The 23,902-nt window shown below is 45.5% G+C and overlaps 9 non-coding genes and 1 pseudogene across 9 annotated transcripts; 8 read left to right on the forward strand and 2 right to left on the reverse strand.

Moving 5' to 3' along the window:
• Positions 1-327: 327 nt before the first annotated feature.
• On the forward strand, positions 328-444 carry LOC138230272 (U5 spliceosomal RNA). Its single transcript, XR_011186302.1, has one exon. It is a non-coding gene; the product is annotated as a U5 spliceosomal RNA (small nuclear RNA).
• Positions 445-835: 391 nt separating this feature from the next.
• LOC138230303 (U5 spliceosomal RNA) lies at positions 836-950 on the forward strand. The gene has a single exon (XR_011186333.1). It is a non-coding gene; the product is annotated as a U5 spliceosomal RNA (small nuclear RNA).
• A 393-nt stretch (positions 951-1,343) lies between these two features.
• LOC138230270 (U5 spliceosomal RNA) lies at positions 1,344-1,459 on the forward strand. Its single transcript, XR_011186300.1, has one exon. It is a non-coding gene; the product is annotated as a U5 spliceosomal RNA (small nuclear RNA).
• Positions 1,460-1,850: 391 nt separating this feature from the next.
• Positions 1,851-1,965, forward strand: LOC138230322 (U5 spliceosomal RNA). The gene has a single exon (XR_011186352.1). It is a non-coding gene; the product is annotated as a U5 spliceosomal RNA (small nuclear RNA).
• Positions 1,966-2,358: 393 nt separating this feature from the next.
• LOC138230254 (U5 spliceosomal RNA) lies at positions 2,359-2,475 on the forward strand. Its single transcript, XR_011186283.1, has one exon. It is a non-coding gene; the product is annotated as a U5 spliceosomal RNA (small nuclear RNA).
• A 1,607-nt stretch (positions 2,476-4,082) lies between these two features.
• On the reverse strand, positions 4,083-4,171 carry LOC138230176 (U2 spliceosomal RNA; annotated as a pseudogene).
• A 5,213-nt stretch (positions 4,172-9,384) lies between these two features.
• On the forward strand, positions 9,385-9,457 carry trnar-ucg (transfer RNA arginine (anticodon UCG)). Its single transcript has one exon. It is a non-coding gene; the product is annotated as a tRNA-Arg (tRNA).
• Positions 9,458-11,019: 1,562 nt separating this feature from the next.
• Positions 11,020-11,101, reverse strand: trnas-uga (transfer RNA serine (anticodon UGA)). Its single transcript has one exon. It is a non-coding gene; the product is annotated as a tRNA-Ser (tRNA).
• Positions 11,102-19,104: 8,003 nt separating this feature from the next.
• Positions 19,105-19,186, forward strand: trnas-cga (transfer RNA serine (anticodon CGA)). The gene has a single exon. It is a non-coding gene; the product is annotated as a tRNA-Ser (tRNA).
• Positions 19,187-19,914: 728 nt separating this feature from the next.
• Positions 19,915-20,056, forward strand: LOC138230206 (U4 spliceosomal RNA). Its single transcript, XR_011186241.1, has one exon. It is a non-coding gene; the product is annotated as a U4 spliceosomal RNA (small nuclear RNA).
• Positions 20,057-23,902: the final 3,846 nt, after the last annotated feature.

A 23,902-nucleotide genomic window follows, 5' to 3' on the forward strand; every position in this document is an offset into this window, starting at 1 on the left:
GGCCGTCTGCTCCGCGAGTTCTCGGTCTCCGGCCGTCTGATTGGCGTTCTTTTCTTTGGGGGGCGGGAAGTGTCCGGCCGCAGGGGATCTTGGGACCTCGCTTTGCATAGCGGCTTCCCAGAGTGCGTCGTTTCCGGCACAGTGTGGCCGGGTGTTTTCCGAGTTATCGCACGGATTGGGCACGGCCGCAAGCTGAGAGCCGCAGGCGATGAGCCCGGAGCTGAACGGGCCCCACTGGCTAGTTTGTAAGGCCAGGTGCATTGCCAACCATGACCGGCAGCGCAGAGGCTTTGAAGGCGGCCTGGGCTCCTGCAGCTGTGCAGCCACGCACTCTGGTTTTTCTTCATCTCGTACAAATCTTTCGCCTTTTACTAAAGATTTCCGTGGAGAGAAGCATGAATGAGTTCCCTGCAATTTTTGTGCTTTTCTGCTTTTGGGTGGGGTACGGCTGGGCTGGTCAAAGAGAGAAAACAAAAACGCTCGCAATCGGTCTTGTTATGGCGATTGTGGCAGTCTGCTCCGCGAGTCCTCGGTCTCCGGCCGTCTGATTGGCGCTCTTTTCTTTGGTGGGTGGGAAGTGTCCGGCCGCAGGGGATCTTGGGACCTCGCTTTGCATAGCGGCTTCCCAGAGTGCGTCGTTTCCGGCACAGTGTGGCCGGGTGTTTTCCGAGTTATCGCACGGATTGGGCACGCTCGCAAGCCGTAAGCCGCAAGCGATGAGCCCGGAGCTGAACGGGCCCCACTGGCTCGTTTGTAAGGCCAGGTGCATTGCCAACCACGACCGGCAGGGCAGAGGCCTTGAAGGCGGCCTGGGCTCCTGCAGCTGTGCAGCCACGCACTCTGGTTTCTCTTCATCTCGTACAAATCTTTCACCTTTTACTAAAGTTTTCCGTGGAGAGAAGCATGAATGAGTTCCCTGCAATTTTTGTGCTTTTCTGCTTTCGGGTGGCGGGCAGCTGGGCTGGTCAAAGAGAGAAAACAAGCACGTTCGCAATCGCTCTTGTAATGGTGATTGTGGCCGTCTGCTCCGCGAGTCCTCGGTCTCCGGCCGTCTGATTGGCGCTCTTTTCTTTGGGGGGCGGGAAGTGTCCGGCCGCAGGGGATCTTGGGACCTCGCTTTGCATAGCGGCTTCCCAGAGTGCGTCGTTTCCGGCACAGTGTGGCCGGGTGTTTTCCGAGTTATCGCACAGATTGGGCACGCTCGCAAGCCGTGAGCCGCAGGCGATGAGCCCGGAGCTGAACGGGCCCCACTGGGTAGTTTGTAAGGCCAGGTGCATTGCCAACCACGACCGGCAGCGCAGAGGCTTTGAAGGCGGCCTGGGCTCCTGCAGCTGTGCAGCCACGCACTCTGGTTTCTCTTCATTTGTACAAATCTTTCGCCTTTTACTAAAGATTTCCGTGGAGAGGAGCATGAATGAGTTCCATGCAATTTTTGCACTTCCCTGCCTTCGGGTGGGGTACGGGTGGGCTGGTCAAAGAGAGAAAACAAAAACGTTCACAATTGCTCTTGTTATGGCGATTGTGGCCGTCTGCTCCGCGAGTCCTTGGTCTCCGGCCGTCTGATTGGCGTTCTTTTCTTTGGGGGGCGGGAAGTGTCCGGCCGCAGGGGATCTTGGGACCTCGCTTTGCATAGCGGCTTCCCAGAGTGCGTCGTTTCCGGCACAGTGTGGCCGGGTGTTTTCTGAGTTATCGCACGGATTGGGCACGCTCGCAAGCCGTGAGCCGCAGGCGATGATCCCGGAGCTGAACGGGCCCCACTGGCTCGTTTGTAAGGCCAGGTGCATTGCCAACCACGACCGGCAGCGCAGAGGCTTTGAAGGCGGCCTGGGCTCCTGCAGCTGTGCAGCCATGCACTCTGGTTTTTTTTCATTTCGTACAACTCTTTCGCCTTTTACTAAAGATTTCCATGGAGAGAAGCATGAATGAGTTCCCTGCAATTTTTGTGCTTTCCTGCTTTCGGGTGGCGGGCAGCTGGGCTGGTCAAAGAGAGAAAACAAGCACGTTCGCAATCGCTCTTGTAATGGTGATTGTGGCCGTCTGCTCCGCGAGTCCTCGGTCTCCGGCCGTCTGATTGGCGCTCTTTTCTTTGGGGGGCGGGAAGTGTCCGGCCGCAGGGGATCTTGGGACCTCGCTTTGCATAGCGGCTTCCCAGAGTGCGTCGTTTCCGGCACAGTGTGGCTGGGTGTTTTCCGACTTATCGCACGGATTGGGCACGGCCGCAAGCTGAGAGCCGCAGGCGATGAGCCTGGAGCTGAACGGGCCCCACTGGCTAGTTTGTAAGGCCAGGTGTATTGCCAACCACGACCGGCAGGGCAGAGGCCTTGAAGGCGGCCTGGGCTCCTGCAGCTGTGCAGCCACGCACTCTGGTTTCTCTTCATCTCGTACAAATCTTTCGCCTTTTACTAAAGATTTCCGTGGAGAGGAGCATGAATGAGTTCCATGCAATTTTTGTGCTTCTCTGCTTTCGGTTGGGTCGCAGCTGGGTTGGTCAAAGAGAGAAACCAAGCACGTTCGCAATCGCTCTTGTAATGGTGATTGTGGTCGTCTGCTCCGCGAGTCCTCGGTCTCCGGCCGTCTGATTGGCGTGCTTTTCTTTGGGGGGCAGGAAGTGTCCGGCCGCAGGGGATCTTGGGACCTTGCCTGCATAGCGGCTTTCCAGAGTGCGTCGTTTCCGGCACAGTGTGGCCGGGTGTTTTCCGAGTTATCGCACGGATTGGGCACGCTCGCAAGCCGTGAGCCGCAGGCGATGAGCCCGGAGCTGAACGGGCCCCACTGGCTCGTTTGTAAGGCCAGGTGTATTGCCAACCACGACCGGCAGGGCAGAGGCCTTGAAGGCGGCCTGGGCTTGCGTGATCGGATCAACTAAATGCTGTGGTGTTACTTTTTGTCAATGAAAAAATAAACTCTTTTCGTTTACAAAGACGGTTACAAAGAATGTGGACCAGGGTAATACTTTGAGCTTACAGCTTGTCCAAGGTCATTCATTATTAATACTCTTAGTAATATCTTCAGTAAAGACTTTGATGCATAAAATATTCCTGCATATTTAAAATATTTATGATAAAGGTGGTAGGTTGTGTACTTTTGTCCAACAGAACAATCTTGCTTTTATAAAATATACCGCCTTTTTAATGTTTAATGATTAACATGCTGTAATACACTGTTTAAATTTAAAAGTCTAAAGAGTATACACCTTAAATTCTTAATTGAATAAAGATTGTCCCTCAGCAGTGATCAGGATTCAAAACTGACGTTTTCTGGTGACAGCTCAAATGCTGTACAGGAGAGGTTAACCTTTATTAGCTCCACCTGGCGATTTTACAAGGTGATTCCGGATACTATTAACATAATCTAATTTGCGTCCGGTATGATGCGGTATACTGCGACACTCCCACCGTGTTATACCGCAGCATACCCCGCTTGTTTTGAATGGCTGCATATGTATATAGACTCTATATATACATTTGGTGCATGCCACAATTTTGGATGGTGGTGGAGGAATAGGGATTTTCTCAACACGGCAGGGACTCCAGTTAAGAATGCTGGGTTTATCTCTGAACTATTAGAAGCTTTGCAGCTACTGACTGAAGTAGCTGTGGTAATGTGTAAATCACATAATAAAGAAATGTTTCCAGTAACTCGAGGGAACAACTTTGCAGATGCAACTGTCAGGTGAGCAATACTTGTAGAACAGTAGTCTGAGACCTCTGTGAAGCAGAGAAATGGACATGGTTAGAAAAGATTATGGGGCTGCAGGATGATGGGGTGTGGAGCTGACAGCACACCAGACGCCCTGCATGCCCTCACAGCCTAATGCCCTTTATAGCCCGACAAATGCACTCTGTTGGACACCCAGGTGGGAGTCAAATGGTGTGCCGGTTACCCAAAACTGGGTGAGAACCGGGTTTGAAGCAGTAACCACTTATGTGGTATCTAATGTGGATGTAATGTTTATCAAAGGAACTCAACTACAGTTCAGGTGCGGGTGCAACAGCTCAAAAGGCCTGCTCCTGAGGAACCTTTCAAACCTGGGAAATTGAAAATTGTAAAGGGAAACCTGGGCTCTTATAATCTGTTTTCCCGGTGGGTTGCTGCCACTGCCTCTGTGTCTACCAAACACTTGATAACAGAGATACTACACTTGATCTTAGCCAAAAGGCCGAGAAGCGATGAAACACTTGATAACAGAGATAAGCCCTCGGTGGGCACTGCCCTGCCCCTTGTATTATGATCAATGAACACACTTCACAGGGAAGGTGTGTCAGGCTGTGGCTGCATTGTTCGGAGTGAGATGGACTGAGATCACCCTCAGTCTGCTGGAACAGTGGAATGAAGGAACAGATCTCTGAAAGATCGACTAGACATCAGACTGAAGGAACGCCATGGGATGCGGGCTGGATCAAACAGAACTGTGTAACAGCCTGTTTGATATCATCACGGGCCAATCAATGAAACTTCCTGGGGGGACGAATTTAGCTGGACGAATGGATTGTTGAATTTGCTAATTCTCTATTGTAGTATTGTAGGTTGCTAGGACTTAGCAAAGCACTATGATGAAGAAAAATATATATCATAATTATAATCCAGACGATTGGGGCATTGGTGCATGGCTACAGTCTGTGCTAGGAACATTGAGAGGGTCTCTGGTTCAATACATATTTGTGGGTCTGGTATTATTCGTTATGATCATATCGTTAATATCCTGTTTGAAAAACATGTGGACTAAAGCTGCTGCTTCTGTGCTAATTGTACGCCCTGAAGGGATCATGAAGGTCAAAAAATGATTTCATGGGAAAGGTTCTCTTATCTAGTGGCAGAACCTGATGGGTAGAACAATATAGCTTTAAGGGGGGTTACCCTTGGGAGTGATTCCCCTAGATGCAAATGATTATTGTGGTTTGTTTGTTCATAATAAGATGTTTTGCAGGAACGGAACAAAGAGAAATTTTACAACTTCAGCTAGAATTGTTCTGCAAAACGTCACAGCTGAGGCAGGGGAACAATGTGTAGATTTTTCTAAGAGTTATTACCCAGTTGTTGACCAATCTGTTGACCAATGTTGACCAAAAAAGCCTAAGATTATGCTGGGCTCCAGCCCACAGGGATTTACCTGTGCTGTAAGAACTAATGAGTGAATAAGGAGACTGGATTCTGGTGAAAGACTTCAGGAAAAAGAAATGGTGTTCACTCAGGTGGAGGGGGCTGTACCAGGTGCTGCTGACCACTGCCACTGCTGTGAAGGTCACAGAAATGGTGCCCTGGATTCATGCTTCCCACTGTAAAAAGGTCACAAACGAACTGAGCAAAGCGCAGGAGTGATGTCTCCACAAGGACAGATGGGGATAACCTGCTTGGGACTGATGTGCACAGCCCTTTTCCTTTTTATGTAGAAGCCTGTCACCACCCCAAAAGAGGAAGAATCTAAACACGAAGCCTCTTTGTATACAAACTGGCTGAATGAAACTGATAATGAGGGGGATATGAGTAATTTGTGGTATAAATTTATAAATCATACTGTAAAGTTAAAGAAATGTAATGCATCTTGTTATATATGTGCTTTAATGCCTCATTCTACAGCCTCACCCATGCGACTTTTTATGAAATGTACTCTTTTATTAATATCACGTTAGAAGGCTTAGACGCTATCAAACAAGAATTAAGGGGAGTTAGATTAATGGCACTTCAGAACAGGTTCGTGCTGGACCTTCAAAATGCAGCATCTGGAGGAGTCTATGCTTTAGTAGGAGACTCCTGTTGTACATATATTCCAGCTAATGACTATGATTACGGAAATCTTACGCTCGCTATTCAGCATTTGAAAGAACTAAAAGACAAGGTGAATAAAGAGAGAGGCATAAAAGATACACCGGCTTTTCTCTCCTGGTTAGAATCACTGTTTGGGCCAGGGGGAATGTTTTTCTTTTAAGTTACTAACACCGATTATAGGGGCTGTGATACTTGTCTTCCTGTTTTTATGTTGCTGTATGACATGTATTATTCCAATGCTTCAAAATATGGAAATATGGTACCTAGGGGGATAAACTGTTCATCCTTCCAGTCTGGAGAATTGGCAGCTGTCTGACGTCAGTAAGTGATCCTTAAAAAATTAATAGTTCCATGACAGTGTGCATCACCAGAAAATCAATTTCAATGCATTAAAACTCTTGTTATCCTTCTGATCATTGAAGTGTCATTGCCCCAGCACTGTATACTCTTACTTTTGACGCCTGTCTGAAGTTGGATCCATTTCTAAGAATGGTGACTCACATATCCTCATGCTCAACTTTGGCTCAACCACACAAACTATGAAGTTAATCATCTGCTTTTGCTCCAAGATTTATGTTACTAGGCTCTCTCCTGGGGATCCTCGTGTTCAAACATTGCCCTTATTGTGGATGATCCATGACAGAATTCAGGGAATTCAGAATTCTGATACCTCAGCTCAGATTCTGACTGGGCAGACTGTCATTGCCTGGTGTGAATGTGTGCATATCTGTTTTTGTGCATGTTCTGTGGCCTGTTGTACAGTACATCACAAATGAAAGGGAAATGGAAAACTAAAATAAGACTCAAGTGTTTTATCTTTCATTAACAGTGTTTCATTAGTATCTGTGCTAGATCCTGTCATCCACTGCTTACCACGACAGGCTCTAGCACAGGATAGCAGCTAATACATTTAACAATCTCACTGCACAATGTTGTATATTCAAGGGCTGATCTTCTGTACTTTTTCTTTCACTTTTCATTTCCTAGAAACTCAGTCCTGCCAGGAATAATCTGAGAACAAAATCAATCTGAGTGAAAATCTAAGCAGAGGAAGATTGTTTTACAGAGTCAACAAGGTCTAATTCAAGGTCATCAGCACTAACAACATTCTCTCTGGAGACAGGCGATAAGAAAATTGAAAGTGTGTATTGTTACACAACAGCAGAGACTATGAGTTATGCTATCATGAGAGTGGTGATGGATTTTTTTCATTGCTTAGTTTTACAGGTTCTGTACATTTGAACATTCAAAGTGACTAAAGTAAAGGAGTTTTCCCTTTTTACCACATAATTCCCAAAGATCAACACTAATAGAAAGCCTAATTCCAGCCAAGATTCAATTACTGTCTCTCAGGCATCCCAGCAGTGGATTTCATGACTTCAGACAGCCATCTTTATCAGTGGAGAACTCAATGCTCTGAGGTTTACTGGCAGAGTCTCACACTGGGTAATACGTTGGTAAATAATGTCCTATGGAATTCTACTATTGATAAATTCTACTATGGAACTGCGATGTGTCCTGAAAAAATCTTCTATGATAGTGGTACAGTCCATCACACCCCACCTACAGCCTTTAAAAGAGAAAAAAACAAATTCTGATATTATGGTGGAAAAAGAGCCCTGGAATCTTTGTAGAAGGACAAAAGACGGAAAGAACGGGCAGTGTAACCATGGCGAAGAGAAGGGAAATATTGGAGAGAGCTTTTTTCATACACTTTTTATCATTGTTTTTCCAGCCCAACAATGATCAACAAATATGGGCAGGCGTCCTGTGCCAAATCCAATCTACCTTTCTTCCAAGCATACAGGAATGTCAGTGAATTAAATATTGACATATGAAAATTCCCAAAAATATGCAATCACACATATGCAGTTTGAGCAAACATAAGACAATACCCAAGTACCACAAACTACCAGGCATCATTAGCAGTTCAGGTGGGGAGCTGTGTCAGCATGCGTAGGCTGCAAAGGAACAAGTAATAGGTCTATTCCATGCTTAAAAGAGAAGAAAGAAAACACAACATTTCAGCCGTGGAGCCCTCACACCTGAAGAAGGCTCCACGGCCGAAACGTTGTGTTTTCTTTCTTCTCTTTTCATCCAGTGTCATTAGCCAGTTCCTGTCAAAATAAAATAGAAATGGATAACATTCTAGAGAGAGTTTGAAATACCAAGGTACAATTTAAACCATATTTCTTCCACTACAACCACAATATTTTGGAGAGATCGCTGAGCCTAACTGTTCTGGCATGCCCGTTAGCCTCCGTCCTGCTTCACCAATGAATGCAACGGGGCACATTCTGAGGGAGATGCGGTCAATCAGGTTGCAGGAAAACCACGCTATGCTTTTTTTTGAGATCCTGAAAAGGACAGAGGGGCCATGTATATGTGTGCAGCTGGATATGTAATTGCAGGTGGCGTAGCAAATTCTGCTGAAGCCCCACTGCCTGGTGTGGACGGTAGCTGTGCATGTTGCAGCAGATCAAGGGGGCATGTCATGTGTTTGAGCACTTCACTCCCTTCCGGAAGCACGTGATTCCCTGAGTCCCAAAAATTTGTAAGTTCTTTGGATGACCTGTGGACCGATCTTTCACGATGAAGAATTCCTTAAGAAGAATAGATCTCGGCCCACCATCCCAATGCCTCCATCTCAAAACAGCAACCTCCCACTGCCCTTAGTCTGCAAGGCAGTCCTTTCAAGTGCGATGATGACGCCGGGACCTTCGTTGCCTATTGTACGAGCTGAACTTTTGTGCTCATCAATTCAACGCTCTTTCCATCAACTCATCTTGTCTTTGACGCTTCGTGTTTTGTGCTCCTTTGACTATCGGCATATCGGGTGACTGCAAACACTGAAGTTCTTGCTTACGGAGTGTGGAACAGTGTTTTCAAGTGATCGCTGTTCTGTCATGTTGACGCCGAGTGAATCTTTCTTTGGCAACATGGGCAGGCTGACAGCAGCGCGAGCTAAAGTAATGGCAAATTTCTTGACTTATTTCTGAATGTGAATGTTCTTTAGAAAAGGGATGCGGCGTTGCTTCTCCCCCGTGTAAAGGTCACGCATTCCAGACGTGGTTATGAGCGAACAGTTGCCGCAAGTGTTTGAAAAGAGCAAGAGAGGAAGCAGCCCTGCCCCGTGTGAGGATCAAACTCAGGACCTTCAGACGATGAAACTGACGCGCTACCAACTACGCCAACGAGGCCAGCTGCAGTACACAGCCGGAAAGTTTGCCTCATATGGATTTCAGTCGCCCGTTCCCTAATCTTTAGACGCCCTCTGCTGGATGTTGCATTTGCCTTTTGATCTCACCGATACTTTTTTGGTCTGTTTCTGTTGCGAGTCCGTTTTTCAGATCTCACCTAGCACAAGTCTCTCTGGCTGAAGTGGCCTCTCTGCTTCAGCATCGTGCCCTCACTCAGCCATTAAAAACGTCACTCGGACTTCTGACATGCTGACATGAAATGTCAAGAGAGAGTGGCGGAGACGCTTAAGGCAGAGAGAAGATGAAGAGGGGGGGTGGCTGCGAAATGATTGACAGCTGCAATCAGCTTTAGATGGGGAAGTGTACTACTAGTAGCAGTGTAGAGCTCTCTGTGGTGGAGTTCAAGCGCATGTTCTATGGGCCAGTGGCGTAATGGATAACGCGTCTGACTTCGGATCAGAAGATTGTAGGTTTGAGTCCTACCTGGCTTGCGAGGCTTTTAAACCTCTCAGGTTCCTCGGTAACAGGTTGCCGTCATGTATATGAACTATAGAAAAGCATTTGCCACAACCCGTAAATTAGCACGCAAGTGTGGGCTAGTGAACACAGAACTGTATGGAGATCATCTCCAGTTCCGAGCTCAATTGCAATGAAAAAACATGCAGAACAGAACTGGAGAGCAGCTGAATTTGTGCTCAGTAGGGTGGGGAGGACTCAGCATTCCTATTGTTCTAATTGGCATGAACTGCAGGGGATCTGAATCAGAACATGTCAGTTAGTTCGATCATTGCGTCAATATGTAGGCCACGTTAATACAGAATTATTACTTTGTCTGTCTCGTCTTTGTATATAGCTGAATGTCCCTGACAATTTCATGTTAGTTTTTAAGAACGACATTGGTGCTAATATATACATATATAGCATATAAGGAACACGTAAAAGTTTAGTCCATGCTGAAAAGATAAGAAAACCGCCACAACGTTTCATCTTGGAATAAATCTTTACTTGTTGTTTTGCAGCCTACCCATTCTGACCTAACTCCTCCCTTGAAATTCCCTAACAGATAAGGGTACGTAACGGCTCATGCGATGCTCAGTTGCAATTTGACCCAAAACAAACAAGAACAGCAGCTGAGGGTTTGAGTTTGAACATGCACTGTATTAAAGCAGCTTTTATTTCCATTGATAAATGCTAGATATTCCTACAGAGATTCTCCAGGTGAGTAAGCGATTCCTGTTTCTGTTTCTATTTCTGTTTCATATATATATACAGTATATATATATACATGTTACATGTGTCTCTGCAATAGTACAAATGTGTTATACACTATCAGGGGCTGCTTTTTTGTGCACCTCATCTACAACAAGGGTTTTTTTTTTTCATTTATGTTTGTGGACCTTCACCATTTGAGGAAGTGAGTTAGATAAGAAAGTTACAGGTATGGTGAGCAATGACTGACAAAGGCACGTACTGCGTATTCCTTACAGAAGTGTAAGCAATTTGTTCTAAAAAACACCGGCTAAAGTCCAACATCGTTAGCAATCTTATTACTTAAACAGAATTAACATCAATAAACTGTAAGGTGCTGGTACATGCGAGTAGATTTGATCTTCTATTAAACAAAAATGCAATTACAGCTCTAAATAGGTCAACCTAGACTTCTGTAACAGATCTGTTCAGGTCATCGCTGTTCCTCTGACCTTGTGATTCTTTGGAATTTTAAAAGTGTATTTCGCTTGCCTTTCATGTGGTCTGTGTACAAGTCACTGTGGCGTATGCGGTCCTACACAGCCTTGCTATAGACGTGATGAGCCTCCGCTATGTTGCAATGGAGAACAGGTTCAGTACGGAGCTGCCGAGAAAATTCAGCTGGAAAGCTCGTTGCAGAAAAGCATCGGTATCTGTGTCCAGCGGCAAAGCGTCCTTCGTGGGTGCTGAAGAACCGATTTCACAGGCTGCGGGTCCAGGCGATTTAGAGTGTTAAAGGTCCCAGCGAAAACGAAACGGCGCTGGTCCTTTTACACGCACGCACGCAAACAAATGCAAAGGACGCCGTAGTCGGCAGGATTTGAACCTGCGCGGGGAGACCCCAACGGATTTCAAGTCCGTCACCTTAACCAATCGGGCACGACTACAGCGAACGCCGCGGCCGCTGCCTTCTTGCTACAAGCGAACAGGGAGTGCGAGGCGGCGGCGGCAGCTGAGGCAACTTTTTTCAAGTTCGCTCTCCGTTTAAGAAACCTTTTACGCCATACGTGCAAGCACACACACACACACCTCAGAGGACTTAAGGGTGGCTTCAAGTTGGAATGATAAAATCTCCCCGTTCGGACATGAAAACAGAACGTTCTTAGACAGAAAGCAATCAACAACGGAGACATGTGGACGACGATTTTAGTCACTGCACTTTGAATAGCATTTTTACTCCAGTTACAGGAGATGCACCAATGGCCCTTGACCTACGCTCTTACCAATGCCTTGAACATTCAAACAAAACAGCCCTCAAGTCCTGCGGTTTAATATAACGCTGTTACGTGTCGAGGCAGTATTTGACTCTGTCCTACCGTTGAGACACGGGGCGTATATGGAAACGAACACATGCTACGGATCGTCTCTAATCGGTCCCTACAGCTGGAAGGCTCCTTGAAGCGTGCACCCCCATCATTCATCTTTGCGCATCTGTGAAAGGTAGACTCTTGAGCAATGTTTGAGCCAGCTCTAAGGCAACTAGTGCTATTGGACAGACACCTCTGGAAGATCCTAAGAGTCTCTTAACACCACTTCCAGCAGCAAGCTTAATTGTTCGCTGGAGGTCTCCCACCCAGGTACTGACCAGGCAAAGAATCACCAGTACATTGAATGAGGAAGTTAATCCTGAAATCCAATTACATATCTCAAGGTAAGACAAATCCATAAGAACATGTCTTAGTATTACTTCGTTTACATTAGTATGGCACTGAGTTGGAGCTCCTCTTTAAGCTGTGGTTTAGTTTTGCATTCATGTGTTTCTAGAGCAGTGATTTATGGGGGTGGGTGGGTCTTTCACAGAGGCTCAGGACAAATCCCCCGCCTGAAAGTCTAATGTGTGCGTTCAGACAGTCACAGGTCAAGAGCCAGGCAGGAGGACAATGGACAGAAGAGCCAACGAACTAAAAATAAAAGAACAGATACGAAAAAGCCACCATCTTTTTCTTTTTGACATTTTCCGACTTTCATGCAAGCCAGGACAAAGTTGCTCAGAGCTACTTGTGGATTCAAATACTCTATCGAGTGCTTTGATGAGTTTTTGCAATTTGATTGTCGTCCTGTCAGCCTGTTTCTGTTTTTTTTTCAATCTAGGGATGGAACGTATGAGGGAAATGATGGAGCAATCAATAACCGCTCAAGGAAAAATGGCAGAAAGAAATGGTCCGTCACTAAGGACATTTGTGAAGCAGAGGAGTGACATCACCACAAAGGCGACACATTCTGCTGATGGTTTTGGTGAATAATGATTGAGGCGCGTTAAGAGAAAGGCAGCTGTGTCAGCATGCGTAGGCTGCAAAGGATCAAGCAAAGGTTTACTCCATGCTGAAAAGAGAAGAAAAGAAGCACAACGTTTCGACTGTGGAGCCTTCTGCGCCATCTTCTTTAGCGGTGATGATGTTTACATTGGAAAAACTGAGACATGCGTCCCTGGGTGGGCTTGAACCCCCAACCTGTCGGTTAACAGCCTAACGCGCTAACCGATTGCGCCACAGAGACTGACGGCCGCTTATACTCCCTACATTTGCAGGTTTATGGTCAAAGAAAACAATCACTTGCGCTTCTTGCAGCCGGCAATCTTTTTCCACTGACAACCAAGAAATGGATTTCATCTTTCACAAGCTGTATGGATTTCTTCAAAAACAAGTTATTCCAGAAAGGAAATGAATTCTTGCATTAAACTGAACCAAGCTGTACATGTTTGTCTGAAATGAGACATTCGGCACAACAAGACACGGAGAGAGGCACCGCTGGTATTCAGACCCAGGATCGCCTGCTGACTAGGTGGGCACTTTAAGCCACTAGGGAACAGCGCCAGCGGAGCACCGCACTTTTACAGACACTTGGACACATCTGCGTTCGGTGTGCACTTAACCTGCTCTCTGAGCCCGTTGCCTCCGTCCCATTTAATAGCAGAACTGACGCCAAGAGAAATGATGAGAAATGGCATTTATCGGGCACTTTTCATGTCCAAGGAGCTCAATGCCCTTGACACCTCCCCAAGGCGACAGAGCTGTGCATTCTTTGGCGACACCATTTTTTCTTTTGTTTAATTTCTATACTTATTGATAGAATAAAAACGATATGTCATGTACTGTAAGGGAAATGTCTCTTTTCATGGGGAAAGCTAGCACCAGCAAATGTTGTGTTTAGAAGAAGTGATTTAACATGACACGTGACCTAATTTACCGGAGCAAAAGCTCACCCAGCAAGCCCTGCTTTACTTCTACAGGAGAGAAGTACTGTAGAGTCTGCAAGATGTTCAGCTGGGTAGCTACGTCAGCATGCCTCGGCTGCAAAGGAACAAGTAATAGGTTTATTGCATGCTGAAAAGAGAAGAACGGAAACACAGCGTTTCGACTGTGAGGTCTTCTCACACCTGAAGAAGTCTCACACCTGTAAAAGGCTCCATGGTTTTCTTTCTTCTCTTTTCAACATGGAATACACCTATTGTCTGCAAGATGTGACAATTTCATGGTGTTTTGGAAGAAAACCTTTTTTCTTTGAATTCAAAATCAATCGGAATTTCAGCACGACACATCAACACTTTTTCAATTTTAAGGAGATGATATTTTAAACCTGATAAAAATAGTAGGAAACACAAGTTTCTTGCTGTGAAAATTGCATGCAGAACAGAACTGGAGAGCAGCTGAATTTGTGCTCAGTAGGGTGGGGAGGACTCAGCATTGCTATTGTTCTAATTATTATGAACTGCAGGGGATCTGAATCAGAACATGTCAGTTAGTTTGATCATTGCGTCAATATGTAGGCCACGTTAATATAGAATTATTACTTTGTCTGTCTCTTCTTTGTATATAGCTGAATGTCCCTGACAATTTCATGTTGCCTGCGATGTGTCCCCTCTCCCCACAGCAGTGGCAGATGACCAGCCGTCGTCGCTCCCCCAACATCGTCGCGCTGGGCGTCTCCTCCTCCCCATCTGATTCCCCGTGCGCCCCTCCGTTGGTGCCCACCGGTCTCCTCGAATACGGCAACAGTGTGCTCAGCCAGAGCCAGGGCCTGCTCCAAGGGGACCAGTGCGGCCAGCATCACGTGGCACTGCACCTCAGTCGGCGCCGGGGCCAGGAACGCCTGGAGCGCTATTTCCCGGTGGGCCTCCTCCGGAAGAGTAGGGTAACCCTGGCGGGCTAAGTAGGCCACGTCTGCGGCTGTTACCTTCACTGTTACCTGGATACCTCTTTATCTAGAACTCACTCTTCCCCCTGCCTGTCTGGCTTCTTTTAATCCTTCTGTGCCCGGATTGCAGCGGGTAAGATATTTTTCCAAGAAAAAAAGAGAAATTAAAAAAAGAGAAATTTCACCAGAGCCCCTGCTCATGTCTAATTTTTAGTTTAGAAGGATTCAAGCAGGATTTTGGATGAAAGGCAGCGACCTTAATCAAGCCCAAATCATAATTGAACCCATTCAGAGCCTACATTACATTTTAGTGTTTCATTCTGAGCAGAATGCCCTCACACCTGAAGAAGGCTTGCGTTTTCTTCTCTTTTAAGCATGTGTACAATGCTGTAATACAATTTAAAATAATTAAAAGTTTAAAAAGTATCAACTAAACTCCATTAATATCGAGTGTCTTTTATACAGCTTTTATACAGCTTTTAAGTATAGATTACACTTTTCTAAAATGTATTTAAAAAATAAAAACGATTACTAATCTAATCTTTCCACGTTTGATCCCAAAATCCCAAGAAAAATTAATCTAAACTAGGAGAAAGCTATGCTGAAAGTTTATTAATATACTTAGAAGACAAAGATAACAATTTATGTTGCATTTGTCTGATTGTGAATCAAAAAATACATTTAATTAACTGCTCTCAGTGACAGCTGACAATCCTCCATACACTCAAGTGAAAAATTAGTAATGCCAATGTAAACGTGGTATTTACAATTTGTTGATAATAGAAATGTTAAGTTCTCTAAAGCTTTTTGAGGCAGCAAAAGATTTGAACACCCTATATTGTAATGAGCTGCTGAGCTGAGAATGGGTTATGTTCCTGCTGTCAGAGGGGGTGGAAAGTGCCCGCGGTTATTTAATTAGTATTACAATTCACACTGATTCCCTTGAAAAGGTATGGACATAAGAATATTCGTGCGTGGTCAAAAAATGGCATTAAGCACTTAAAATTAATATGGTTAATAAGAGTAAACTGGAACATGCTGTACAAGATCGGCTAAACTGGGATCTATCGCTTACGCCTGAAATTGGAGCTGCTGTCGCAGTGAATAGCGACTAATAAGTCTGTCTTTCTGTGGGGGGAAGGGAATCTGATCTGATCTGCAAACCTCCAACAGAGCTGTTCAACTGGTTTTTGTCGGGCACATCAAGTGTCAGGTGTAAGCGATAAATATATTTAGCTGAAAAGCTGTACAACGCAAGACATTTCAGTATTCTAGGTTTCGTGAAAAAGCACATTGTGCTGCTGTAATACAGTTTAAAATAATTAAAAGTCTAAACAGTATCAGCTTATGTATGGGTTGTATTTTAAAAAAAGTCAAAAACCGCACTCAAAATGCAATTTAGCGCTTTCTGGCAAGAGGAGACACCCAAATTAATAATGTAACATGCTACTGTTTGTGCATGGATATAGTTATAATGCTATTTCCTTAGACACGTGATTCCATGTTTTATTTTGAATCCCCGGCGGAACCGGGCATCCATAAGAATCAAGTACTGTAACAGGTTTATTCTATGCTGAAAAAAAAAGAAGAAAGAAAACACATTCCATAAGAATCAGCGCCTTTATATAGCGCCTTTAAAGGTGGCTTCTCAAAACGCTTTACAGGATAAAAACAACAATAACAACAACAACAACAACAATATTGTGTTTCATTGCACTTTGACAGATTGTCTTTAAATCAACTGTTGATTTAAAGTTTGACAGTAAATGTTTATATTGTAACGCATACAGCCTCCATTTCTTATTAAAAATGTAGCCTAAGAGGGGGGGTCTGCTCTCACAATCCTCCATATACTCAAGTGAAAAATTAATAATGCCAATGTAAACATCGTATTTACAATTTGTTGATAATAAAAATGTTAAGTTTTTTAAAGCTTTGTGATAGTTTACCCAGTTTACCCATTGTTATTAAAAATGACTTGGATTCGAACATGTTGTGATATTTAGAAATATAAAAGTCAATTAATTGTCAATTTCCATATTTATGTCTTTATTTAGCGGTTTCATTAGTGACAAAGGCTAAACTTTCTTGGAAAAATGTCTTTGCTGTCTTGCTGATACATTAAGCTTTCTAAACTCAGCCACAAAGTCATGTGACTGATTTTTCGCCCTGTTTCGTTGGTTAAACGCAATGATCACAAGCACCACCATGGTAACTGGGACATGTAGTTTTTAATTCAGATTGAATTATAACTGTACGTACTGTAGCGGCGAGGCTTATTAATAAGACAGAATTAAGTGTTGCTGTGCTTTCCCAAATGAGGCCCCATCTCCCTCTTCATCTCTGTGGTGCAGTCACAGAGAAGCTATTCATGCAGACTGATTTAAAGATGTTTTCTTTTGATAAGGTACAGCTCCCAAATGGGGATGCACTTAGCTAAGCCTGGCTATCATGATCAATGGTCATCCATTGGCGCCTAAAGGTCTGCAAGATTCCAAGAGAGAGCCTCATCCAAGTGGTCTACAACCCCAAGGTCAGCATCACCAGAGCACCGTCGCAAGCTGAACAGCAAAGCCTGGCATAGAGCCAGAGAGCGCGGATTAGACAGCAACAAGCCTGCAACTGCTTCTTTGTGCCCGCAGGAGATCTGAATCCCCAGAGATTGGATGAGTATTCAACTTCACTGCATGACAGCTCGAGAATTCAATTGTTATCCCAACCATTTGATATCAATTTAATTCCTAAGAGTTATGTACTTGTTTTGAGTATCTAGTGTAGAAGTTATAACCAAGTTCATTTACGAAACGGTCTAAATGAATGATATACTGAACGTATGTCCTCTTGATATATGTAACTCTTTGTAACTGACTGAATATATACCTTTTGTATTCTGATAACCCTCTCGATAAGATCTGTTAGGTTTACATGCATATTCTATGTATTAATAAATGTATCCTCATGTATTAGTACCTGTGTGTGTGCGTTGTTTGAGTTATATCGCAAGGTTGGATTCTAAAGCCATTAAAAGAATCATTTTGTGATTTACTGCTACAATGAATAATTGTCCCAGTAAATCCCAAATCCTACAGAACTAGTGCCTTCAGAGAGCACACTACAGATGTTACCTATTTATCGTTGAACAGGATGTATGTGATGTGGCGACTAGGTTCAATTTTGTATCCTCTTTAAAAGATTAAGGACTGGGGTGAGTGTGATTTACCACCCTTTCAGCTAAGAACCCGACGTGCGGACCGTTTAAGCTGCATAGACTCGGTCGTTTAACTCTTCTCCATTAGCAGGGTTAAGGTTAAAGAAAAAAACATTGCTGACTTTTAATTAAGTCTAGCCGTAGGCGGTTGTCCATAATGACCAGTTCTGTTCGAGAAGAACAAAAAAGGCACAGCTGGGATTCAGAGCCAGGGTCTCCTGTTTACTAGGCAGGCGCTTTAAGCAACTAAGCCACGGCGCCCCAGGAGCGCTGTCCTTTTGCAGCCACTTGGAAACACCACTCAGACACATCTGCATTCGGTGTGTGCTCCGCCGGCTCGCTGAGCAAGTTGCCACCTTTACATACAATAGCAACATCAACACCAAGAGAAAGGGTGACAAATGGCTTTTATCTGGAACTTTTCATGTCCAAGGAGCTCAATGTGCTTTCTGTGTACAACAGGGCCACTGATCTCCACACTGGCCACTGAACCACAGCAGTGGCTTGCTGGCTTGACATCTCCCAAGGAAAATGTTGAAATCGCATGTGGAACAGGAAAATGACCCTCGAGTACGAGGGAAAAAAAAGAAAAAGATCATCTGGAGCGCGCCAACCCATGTCCGGACGGCCCACTTTTGTCGACGAGGTGGCCGAGTGGTTAAGGCGATGGACTGCTAATCCATTGTGCTCTGCACGCATGGGTTCAAATCCCATCCCAGCTCCAGCGAAGCCCCTTTGGGTGTTATGTCATCAAAAAGTAGAACAGCGAATCTCCCTTTGATCAAAAGCGCAACAGAACTGTTTTCCGTGGAGCAGGTTTCAGACCCGTAGACCTGTTTTATTTGTAGGGCAGGGCACATTCCCAAATGCGAATCTCCTGTTTTAGAAATGCTTTGGGCGGCGTGAAGTGAAAATAAGAAATGGGCTCCAGGTGCACATGGAAGCAATCAAGTGTTTCATCCGAGCTGTTTCAAAGACTGCCCAAGAGCTTTCCTTTCACAGAGGCGCAACGATTAATGATGGGGGTGCACCCTTCAATGCGCCTAACGACTCTAGGGAGTGATTGAGACGATTCGTAGCGTGTGCTCATTTCCCTCTATTCCCCGTGTTGCAGTGGTAGGATGACGTAAATTACTGCTTCGACACGTAATGGCATTATAATCAAGTGCAGGAGCTGAGGGCTTTTGTTTTGTTTCGTTTTCCATGGCGTTCGTAAGCGCGCAAATCAAAGGAAATTCCTGCGTCTAATAGGAATGTAAATGCTTTTGAAAGTGCAGTGTGGTGCAGCTTGTAAAATCCTTGTCCACATTTGTGGTTTGTTGATGTTTTTTCTGTCTGCCAAAGTTGCATTTTGACATCCGGACGGGGAGACTTTAGCATTTGAACGTGAAGCCAGCCTTAAACCCTCTGAGGCGTGTCTGTCTGCCGGCACGTATTTTGTGAAAGGTATTTTGTTTTTTTAACGGAGAGCGACTTTGAAAAAGTTTCCGCAGCCACCTCGCACTCCGTGTTAGATTATAGGAGGAATGCGGCGGCGGCGAGCTCGCTGTAGTCGTGGCCGAGTGGTTAAGGCGATGGACTCGAAATCCGTTGGGGACTCCCTGCGCAGGTTCGAATCCTGCCGACTACGGCGTCTGCCGCATGTCGCCTTGTGCCTGCGCGACAAAGGCGAAGGGCCGCTTCTCCGTTCCTGGTACTATAGAAATGCTAAATCGCTTGGCCCCGCTGCCATGGAAATCAATTCTTCAGATAACCACACATTTTGCGTTCGCACCTCTGGTGCTCTACTTATGCCTTTGAAAACCTAATGAATAAAGCTGAAAGAACCGACATGATATGTAGGTGCTCGTAAAGCACGCAGTAAAGAACTGTTAACAGCAAGGGTTTCAGTGGGTTAACTGAGGAGAAGGCGTGATCGCTAATTGTTGACTTTTTATTTGGTGTTAGAAACTACTACTGTGCATGACGTGCAACAAATGTAGCCACAGAAATTGCATCACGCTTTCATGACGTTAGGATTTGTTTGTGCAACATCCGAGAAGAGTACTTGTGGCTTGAATGTGAACTGTACGTGCCCGCCCCCTTTCCTCTGTAGTGCATGAGTTCCTCCCGGCATGCCCTTCGTCATTGTTCTGTCATCTTGTATTTAAAGGGTTGTATTTCTGCTGCTGAAAATAAGCAACGGTTTTCTCACAACGCCCTTTGTTCCCGACGGAGCCCTTGTCTGTCATGAAATTCTTCAAAACCTCAAGCTAGAAGAAGAAGAAGACGACAAATATGAAGCGTTACAGCAACGACATGCCATGAGACGATCGATAACGATTTCCATAGGATCCCCGCGGTTGCCTGGCAACCGTCAGCTTTGCGCAGTGGCAGTATCGTAGCCTGTGAGGTTTAGCCGAGGCGCGATTCTTGCTAGTTGAAAACTTTTCCCAATACCCCGCTTCCACCGGTTTGCAATACAATCGGCGAAAGCAATTTTTGACAGTCTCGTCAGAGACTGAGCAAGGTGTTTAAAGACAGATTTTGTCATGGTGACATCATGGTAGAAAAAAACGAGCTTGTTACGTCTCAACAGAAACGCTCTTTAGCTCTTTCAGCGTTATGCAGAGAACAGCGTCTGTCGAGATCACTTTTGAGTCAGCGCGAAACGCCGTGTGCTGTCAGTTTGATTTCGTATTGCTCGTAGCGGCCCCCGGCTTATGTCTGTCAAACGTTAGGTTGCGCTTTTTCATGCTGCATCGTCGGCATGAGTGGAGCTTTTTAAACGTCTGTACTTACTGCGCCCCCTAAGAAATCGTTTGTCCCCGTTCAAAAGAGATTGTGCGATGTCCTGCAGCGTTCGCAAAGCAAACCTTTGACAGTTTGAAAAGAGTGTTTCGGCTCGGGAAACATCATGACCAGTGTCCTGCATGTTTTCTGTGTATAGCTGTCTTTTAAAGCATACAGAATTCATTCGAAATCATTGATTTCTCCAATTAACAAGGGTCCCTCTTTTAACCTGCGAGAAGCATTCTTTCAATGTAACAGATTTACTCCGGGGAAAGGATTCAGAGTCCGAAGTGCGGACTGATGGCGCACAGAGGGTCCATATACTGTGGATCCCTCAGTGATCTTCCGCGTATTCAAACCGCCAGCGTGTGACTCCCCTGTCCCCGTGACCTCATTGCTCTGCTCTGTCCTCTGTGCAGCCGAGCCCGACTCACGGTTTAAGTGAAAAAAAATATGCCCTCAACGTGAGATTTACTCTGGAGCGAGGATAGATGTTACCTTTTTATCATTGAACAGGATGTATGTGATGTGGTGACTAGGTTCAATTTTGTATCCTCTTTAAAAGATAAAGGACTGGGTTGAGCGTGATTTACCAACCTTTCAGCAAAGTACCCGACGTGCGCACCGTTTAAGCTGCCTAGACTCGGCCGTTTAACTCTTCTCCATTAGCAGGGTTAAGGTTAAAGAAAAAAAAACATTGCTGACTTCTTTTTTTTTTGCCAGCCGCTAGCGCTGATTAGCAAGGTTTGTATTTCATGTTTTGCAAGTTGCATCCATTTTATGAAAAAAAAGTCGCGTTAAAGACAGGAAATGAATACTTGCATTTAATTAAGTCTAGCCGTAGGCGGTTGTCCATAATGACCCGTTCTGTTCGAGAAGACGGAACAAAAAAGGCACCCCTGGGATTCAGACCCAGGGTCTCCTGTTTACTAGACAAGTGCTTTAACCAACTAAGCCACGGCACCCCGGGAGCACTGTCCTTTTGCAGCCACTTGGACACACCACTCAGACACATCTGCATTCGGTGTGTGCTCCGCCTGCTCGCGGAGCAAGTTGCCACCTTTACATACAATAGCAACATCGACACCAAGAGAAAGGATGACAAATGGCTTTTATCTGGAACTTTTCATGTCCAAGGAGCTCAATGTGCTTTCTGTGTACAACAGGGCCACTGAACTGCACACTGGCCACTGAACCACAGCAGTGGCTTGCTGGCTTGACATCTCCCAAGGAAAATGTTGAAATCGCATGTGGAACAGGAAAATGACCCTCGAGTACGAGGGAAAAAAAAGAAAAAGATCATCTGTAGTGCGCCAAGCCATGTCCGGACAGCCTAGCTTCCTCGACGAGGTGGCCGAGTGGTTAAGGAGATGGACTGCTGATCCATTGTGCTCTGCACGCATTGGTTCGAATCCCTTTCTCGTCGCTCTCCATGTTTGACGTTGGCCATCCTGTTGTTTGCTCCGGTTCTAGAGCCGTACATTTTCTAGCGGTGGCTGAACATGGTATAGTAGGCTAACGTTGGTATCGAGCAGTGACAGTATTTACGTGCCGCTGCTGCCAAGTGGCTCTGGGTTGAGACCGCGTTTTCACTTACTTGCAACGCAAACGGAGAAAGCGATTTTTGACAGTCTCTCGAGAGACTGCGCTAGGTGTTTAGGGATAGACTTTGTCAGTTCCCCCTGGGATGATGGCCTCTCAAATAGTTTGTGATTCCCCTAGACGTTTATACAGTAGAAGCCTGCTTCGTGGCTTAAATCCAAGCTAAGGAAACGAGTTAGAGGTCTGATGCAGAACTGCGAATTCGATGAACGGGAACACTACAGTACATTGCACTGTATGTGTGAGGAAAGCTGCCCCCTTCAGTCCCTTGTCGACCGAACAGAGGACTGTAAAGGATACTGCCAAGAAACTTAAGGATGCTGGTTGGAATCCAGCTCCAAAGAAGCCCCTTTGGGTGTTATGTCATCAAAAAGTAAGAACAGCGAATCTCCCTTTGATCAAAAGTGCAACAGAGCTGTTTTCCGTGGAGCAGGTTTCAGACCCGTAGACCTGTTTTATTTGTAGGGCAGGGCGCATTCCCAAACGCGAATCTCCTGTTTTAGAAGTGCTTTGGGCGGTGTAGCGGCGATGCTTATTAATAAGAAAGAATTAAGTGTTTCTGAGCTTTCCCAAATTAGGCCTTATCTCTCTGTTCATCTCTGTGGTGCAGCCACAGAGAAACTATTCATGCAGGCTGATTTAAGGTTTCCCTTGATAAGGGACAGCTCCCAAAGGGGGATGCACTTAGCTAAGCCTGGCTATCATGATCAATGGTCATCCATTGGTGCCTATCTGTCTAGGGAGTGCCAGATGGACATCTGGACTGCATTCCTAAGTGTCAGGAGTAAGTGACTCATATCTCACCTTGATCAACCAATCAGGGACTGGTAGGGCCGAGTAACCCACGTGGGACTCTGATGCCCATGGAACTTTCAGCCAATCAACGAGCTGAAGTTCCTCCAGGTAAAAACAGGCAACACAGAGAGCCTGAGAGATTCAGTGGGAATTCAGTAGAGAATTCTGTGGAGTTTTCTAAAGGGAATTCAAAGGAGAATTCCAGGGCAGGACAGCCCAGGAGCAGAAGGCTCTCAAGGGCAGGACATTCTCACAGCGCGCCTCCTGACCATCCTGAGACTCAGCCCGGACAACCACGGGACGGCCAGTGTGTCCGAGTGCCAGAACTTTCCTTTGTTCTAAGGGTCTAGAGCGGAGGTTGCCAGAGAATAACCAGAGGATCCACCCGAGGTTAGCACCAGCAGCAGGCCTCGTGAACAGGTCGGAACTGTGGACAGTTGAATCACTATTCAGAACTAGCTCTTCATCAGGAACGAACCGGTCTTCTTCTTGACTTGCTGGGACCCACAGTCATCTTTTCTCCTGTGCAGAAACTTTGCTAGTTAAAGCCAACACTAACTAGCCGGTCAGTGAGCATCAGCAGCGCACCGTCGCAACCCGCACAGCACAGCCTGGCACCTAGACAGAGAGCGTGGATTGGACAACAACAAGCCTGCAACTGCTTCTTTGTGCCCGCAGGAGATCTGAATCCCCAGAGATTGGATGAGTATTCAACTTCACTGCATTACTGCTCGAGAATTCAATTGTTATCCCAACCAGTTGATATCAATTTAATTCCTAAGAGTTATGTACTTGTTTTCAGTATCTAATGTAGAAGTTATAACCAGGTTCATTTATGAAATGGTCTAAATGAATGATATACTGAACGTATGTCCTCTTGATATGTGTAACACTTTGTAACTGACTGAATATATACCTTTTGTATTCTGATAACCCTCTCGATAAGATCTGTTCGTTTTACATGCATATTCTATGTATTGTAACGCCCTCGCCTGGTGGTGAGGAGGAAGCTCCCCCAGGCACTCGTAGTACCGCTGGGCATGCTGGGAGTGGTAGCCGGAGTGCGGCCTAAGCGAGAGAAGCTCGCCCCACACCCAAAGTCTGTCAAGGCCCTGTGCATCCTGTGGGAGGCCTTGGAGGTAAAGGACGGGGTGCTGTGCCGGGGGTGGCGGGTACC

This window comes from Lepisosteus oculatus, unplaced genomic scaffold, assembly GCF_040954835.1.
Source record: "Lepisosteus oculatus isolate fLepOcu1 unplaced genomic scaffold, fLepOcu1.hap2 HAP2_SCAFFOLD_48, whole genome shotgun sequence".
In the NCBI taxonomy this organism is placed as follows: domain Eukaryota; kingdom Metazoa; phylum Chordata; class Actinopteri; order Semionotiformes; family Lepisosteidae; genus Lepisosteus; species Lepisosteus oculatus.